The sequence below is a fragment of the Grammomys surdaster genome, unplaced genomic scaffold (genome assembly GCF_004785775.1).
Source record: "Grammomys surdaster isolate TR1022 unplaced genomic scaffold, NIH_TR_1.0 174, whole genome shotgun sequence".
NCBI lineage: Eukaryota > Metazoa > Chordata > Mammalia > Rodentia > Muridae > Grammomys > Grammomys surdaster.
The window spans coordinates 23223762-23229761 of NW_021604622.1; the positions used below are offsets into that span (position 1 = coordinate 23223762).

The window sequence follows — 6000 nt, forward strand, 5'->3', positions numbered from 1 at the left end:
TTCAATCCTATGTTTAAATGTTAAGGATTGAGCCTGGGATTTGTTTTCAATGAAATACGTATGTAAGCAAAGTTACTGTCTTAGTTACTTTTCTATGGCCATAGCGATAGCAACATGGGGAAGATAAAGTTTGTTGGGCTTAGAGTTTTAGTGGGTGAGTAGATCCTTGATCCCTGTTGCAGAGAACATAGTAGTAGGCAGACAGCCATGGTGCTAGGATGGTAGCTCAGAGAGTACGTGTTGAGTTAACAACCATAGGGCAGGCAGAGAAAACTAAAAATGGAGTTAGCTTTTTTTATTGATATAATTTTATTGGATATTTTATTTATTTACATTTCAAATGTTATCCCCTTTCCCGATTTCCCCTCTGGAAACCCCCTCTCCCCTCCTCTCCCCCTGCTTCTATGAGAGTGCTCACCCACCCAATCTAGTCTCCCTGCCCTGGCATTTCCCTACACTGATGCATTGAGCCTTCCCAGGACCAAGGACCTTTCCTCCCATTGATGTCCCACAAGGCCATCCTCTGCAACTTATGGGGCTGGAGACATGGGTCCCTCCATGTGTACTCTTTGGCTAGTGGTTTAGTTCCTGGGAGCTCTGGGGTGTCTGGTTGGTTGATATTGTTGTTCTTCCTATGGGGTTGTAAATGCTTTCAGCTCCTTCAGTCCTTCCCCTAACTCCTCCATTTGGGACCCTGTGCTTAGTTCAATGGTTAGCTGGGAGCATCCACCTCTCTATTTATCAGGCTCTGGCAGAGCCTCTCAGGAGACAGCTATATCAAGCTCCTGTCAGCAAGGACTTCTTGGCATTCCAAATAGTGTCTAGGTTTGGTGTCTTGGAGTGGGCTTTTAAAACTTCAAAGCAGACCCCTTGTGATACATTTCCTACAATAAGGCTACACCTTACTTCAACAAGGCCGCGCTTTCTAATCTTTCTCAAACAGCTTCACTGTCTGGGAATCAAGTATTTAAGTATATGGGGTTATTCTGATTTAAACCATTGCATTTGCATTGTTGAAAAATTACATATATCATCAGTTTTATGTCTATGTATCATCTAACCAGCTTCTCCCTAAACTCTTAACATGCCATGATTTATCTGTCACTCGGGGGGACATGAGGAGGTAGTGGCTCTTCTACTTGTGTGAATAAACATATTAATATATATATATATATATATATATATATATATATATTATATTGATCAGTCATGATATGAAAATGTAAAGTGTGTGTGGGTCCGCTTCCAGATGGGCCTCTGACCAGGCTGAGGACAGGGTGCGATCGGCGGCTGCCTTGCTTCCTCTGTCCGTGGGCAGCCCGGGATGGGTGATGAACAGGCAGGGAGAGTCCCCTGCTGCCCGGTGGTGGTGGAGGAGAGGGGAGAAGTGTTACAGCTCTTTGAAGTGTGCAGGCTGGCCAGCGACGAGGGGAGGAACCACAACAAAAGCTCTCAGACAGAGGGAAGAATCTCACACACCTTTACTTTTGAGCTTGGTCAATATATACAGTTTTGGGGTAGCAGCAGGTAACTCCTATTGGCTTGGTCTGAGAGCTTGAGAATGCTTCATCTGCATGAAGGTGCTACTCCTATGTGATCAATGACCATGAACCTCTCTGTGGGAGGGACTGTGGAGAGCTTGAGGCTGAGAGAGCCAGATAGGGAAGGTCCGAAGCGCCTCCCATCCCAGCGGCCCAGAAGCCAGGGTGCCGGGGCTTCTAGGACTCTTCTAACAGGCTTTCCGGCCTTCACAGCTCACTGCCACACAAGTGTGTATACTTTTCACTACTTTATCTGCTTAACTTATCACCAAGGTGTTTTTTTATAAGACTGTGTTGAAGCAAAGACAGCTATGTCAGAGAAACAGCCTTTGAGGTCTTTCATCATTGTAGACCTATCAGAATCTATCCATTAACAAGGTGTTAGTCACCTTGGGCTACTAGGTGTCTGTTCTTATAAGGACACTAACCACATGACAAGACCCCTAACTTTGTAAAATTCTGTAAACCTTATTTCCTTCCCAAAGCCCTATCTGTTGATATCACCACACTGGGAGTTCAAGTGTCATTCTTGAACTGGGGAAGAGAGAGCACATTCAGTCCACTTTAGTCACTGGTCCCAGAGTTGAACATGCTTTCCAACAGTCATTCTTCTTTCTAGGCATAAATTTTCAATAGAGTTATCCATTCTTAGACTAACAACCATAAGAAGTAGTGGGTCTGTTTGCATAAATCTAACCATGAATTACGGAGTTAGGAAGCAAGACCTGAGGCTGTGGGTAAGGGAAATAATTTCAGGTTGAAGAACTGAATACAATAATAGGCTAATAGCTAGTCTGGATCTAAGATTTGAAACCCAGAAGAACACAGGTTTCTCCCAGAATGATTCAACAAAGTGGAAACCTTTGTTTGTGAAAGAATAAGGTCTTTGTACTTTTATACAAAAAAAAAATTAAGCTATCTACCTAAGTTAAGGGAATACAGTCATGAATACTAACTGAGGCCAAAAATTGAGGCCAAAAATTGAGGCCAAAAATCGTACCTGTCCTCTATCTGTGTAAACCAATTTGGGATAAATAATTTATAATTATTATTATGTGTTTGGAATATTCAAATTAGTCACTAATACTAAACATTCTTTCATACTCATTTTTAAATCTATCTGGGTCATATTTGCCCTTCAAGATCAATAAGAGGATTTGCCTTGCTTTAGGACAGACTGACAAGTTTCAGAACTGAATTCCTGTATTGAGAATCGTTACATCTCCCTGGATCTGTAATACTTGATCCTGCCTCTCTGTTTTGAGTGGTTTTGAGGTTAAGAAGTAGTTCTCATGCTGTAGTGTTCAGGATTAAAAAAAAGTCTTATTAGATCTTGCTGTTCTCACTCAATGGTAGGTGAGGGTTAGACCTTCGAAGTTTTCTTCTGAATAGTCCTTTCGCCAGTGACATAGCAGGCTCTGAAAGAGGGTTGGAAGGTGCTCCATTTCCATCCACTTCCACCTTTTGGTAGATAACTACCTCCTTTCCTTTATCCCATCCCTCTTTCTCTGCAGAGGCCAACATGCTGTAGACGCCTACAACTGTGGCTAATACTGAACCGTGGGTATCAGAGAAGCGATTGTTTTGCTGAATGACTGTGAAACAGATAGGAGATACATGCAACGGGGCCACTCTTTAATTCGTGTGTGAAATTTTATCTATTTTTGTTCTACGTGTATGGGTATTTTGCCTGAAGGTGTCTGTGCACCAAATGCATGCCACAGACATGTACAAAGAAGGGAATTATATCTCCTGACTCTGTTAGAGACGGTTGTGAGCCTCCATGTGGATGCTGGGGATTGGATTAGGGCTCTGAGGAAGAGCAGCCAGGGCTCTTAACCAGTGAGTCGTTTTTCGAGCCCCAACATGACTGCTTTTAGCAAAGGGATGATTCATATCTAGGGAGGAATAGCTTAGTCGGGAGAATTTATAACAATTGTCAAAACAGAAAGTGCAGTTTCAAACTGTTTATTTCTAGAATTTTCCTTTACATTAAAAACTTTTTTATGTGTTTAGATATTTTGCCTACATGTTTGCCTGCACCACATGCTTCCTGCTGCCTATCAGAAAAGGATGTTGGATCCCCTAAAACTGGCTTTGCATAGGGTTATGAATCACTATTCGGGTGCTGGGTTTATACCTGGCTCCTCTGCAAGAGCAATTAATGCTCTTACCCACTGAACCATCTATCCACTCCCTAGAATTTCCCTTTTAGACTCTTCAAAATTTGGTTAATTAAAAGCAACCCAAACCAGAGTTAGATAAACCATAGACACAAAGAGGTTACTGTTTTGTTTTATAAAATGGCTTCGGTAGTGTGGTGGAAGGGAGCTCCTGGTGCCAAAGAGTTTCCTCTGAGAAATCAGCTGAATGATTGGTTTAGTATAAAAGAGAGTTTACTGGGACCTGGAAAACGGGGTAGAGGCAGAGTAAGGAGGACAGAGAAAAGAGAGGAGAGAGAAAGAGGAGAAGAGACTGGCTGGGGACACATGGAAGGGAGAGAGAGGAGGGAGGGAAGGAGGGAAGGAAGAGGAGAGAAATAGAGAGAGAAAAGGAGAGAAGAGAGACAGAGAGAGAGAAAAGGAGAGAAGAGAGACAGAGAGAGAGAAAAGAAGAGAAGAGAGACAGAGAGAGAGAAAAGGAGAGAAGAGAGACAGAGAGAGAAAAGGAGAGGAGAGAGATGGAGGGAGGGAAGAAAAGAGGGAGGAGCCTAGAGGAAATGCTAACAGTTGTTCTACTTTTTCTTTGACACTGGAGCAATACTCATCAGCCCCATTGTGTTAAATAGATGAGTAGAAAGCCAGGTTGTCCTGCAAGGCTGAAACTGATTTGTGCACACACTCCCTCTGGTCATGTCCATGTTGAATTGCTCTCCAAGGTGCAGACTTGTCCAAGCGCCTTCCTCAGTTGGGAGGGTTTCATTCGAAAGGCAAGTTGTGGACATTCTTTGTCTCCTGACCCAGGCTGGCGATTTGGCTCTATCAATAATACAATGGATGCTGTATTTTCAACTCTTATATTTCTTAACAGGTTCAAAATGAAGAAGTCTCTTATATACTATGAATTAATATTGATTTTAGTATTCTGATAAGGTGGTAAACTCAGGGACTATCAATTTTTAAAAAAGCTTTTGTGACTTACTTTTTGTTGGAAGATAAATACATACTGTTGATGTCAAGCAGCTGCCTCCCTCCCAGGATGCATCTCTGCATATCATTCACTAACTAGACTTAAGTATGAATGGTCCACAGTCCAACCTTTTCTAGGCTGCGGGTTTTCATCCCTTCAGTCTGAAGCCTGGCCATGTCAGGAAGAAGTATGATATTGCTTACTGCTTATTTATTTTTAGATTTGATTTTTTTAATTGTATGTGTGTATTCTAAATGTATGTGTGCTTGCAGAGGCCAGAAGAGGCTTTAAGGATCCCCTGAAGCTGGAGTCACAGGGTGCTGTGAACCGGGAATTGAACTCAGGACTTCTGGAAGAGTACCACATGCTCTTAACTGCTGAGCCATCTCGCCAGCCTTGCCTTTTATTGAAAATACTTCAGCTTAACTGGGCTCCATTTTCTCACACCAAAAACTTCTGCTTGCTTTGTTGTGTTTACAAAGGAGCCTTGGATGAACCTATTGAATCCCTGTCTAAAAAGAATAGATTTTCTACAAAATTTATCCAAAAAGTGTCCACCAAGACATACCAGTTCTTTTCCTTCCCCTGAAAAGTTCAGAGCAAACTCGTCCTCTTGTCATTATGTCTTGTTTTAACTGGTCTCCAATCAAGACTCTGGCTGCTGAATGGGTGTTGAAGACGCGTTACATTTTGATTTCATATAATATGAACGTCAGCACAAAAGGGAAACAAATATTTTAAGGTCATTTAGAGTCAAAATGAAGTCCAAGAGGCTCTGGGACATGTTTCTTTGGAATAGTGGTGATAACAGGAAAACGCAACTTTTCAATATTTCATGGCCCTATACTTTGTTTTGTTTTGTTTTTTTTAGATGTATTTATTTTATGTTTATGAGTACACTGTCACTGTCTTCAGACACACCAGAAGAGGGCATTGGATTCCATTACAGATGGTTGTGAGTTAACATGTGGTTGCTGGGAGTTGAACTCAGGACCTCTGGAAAAGCACCCAGTACTCTTAACTGCTGAGCCATATCTCCAGCCCCGGTCCTACACTTCTTAACATAACATTTTTATTCTATGAGGATTTAAAATACGCATACTATATATTTTGATCATGTTCACCCCATCATACTCCACTTAACTCTTCCCCGATCCAACCTCCAACCCCTATCACTATACTCCTTCCCAATTTAATATCTCTCAGTCTCTATCTCTCTGTCTCTCCCTGTCTCTCTCTGTCTCTCCCTGTCTCTGTCTGTCACATACACATACACTACCACCACCACCACCACCACCACCACCACCACCACCACCACCACCACCACCAC

At 42.3% G+C, this 6000-nt stretch overlaps 1 protein-coding gene across 1 annotated transcript in view; it reads left to right on the plus strand.

The window, feature by feature from the left end:
* Ctnnd2 (catenin delta 2) overlaps positions 1-6000 on the plus strand; it is an 810313-nt gene that overhangs the window by 23389 nt on the left and 780924 nt on the right. The window lies entirely within an intron of this gene.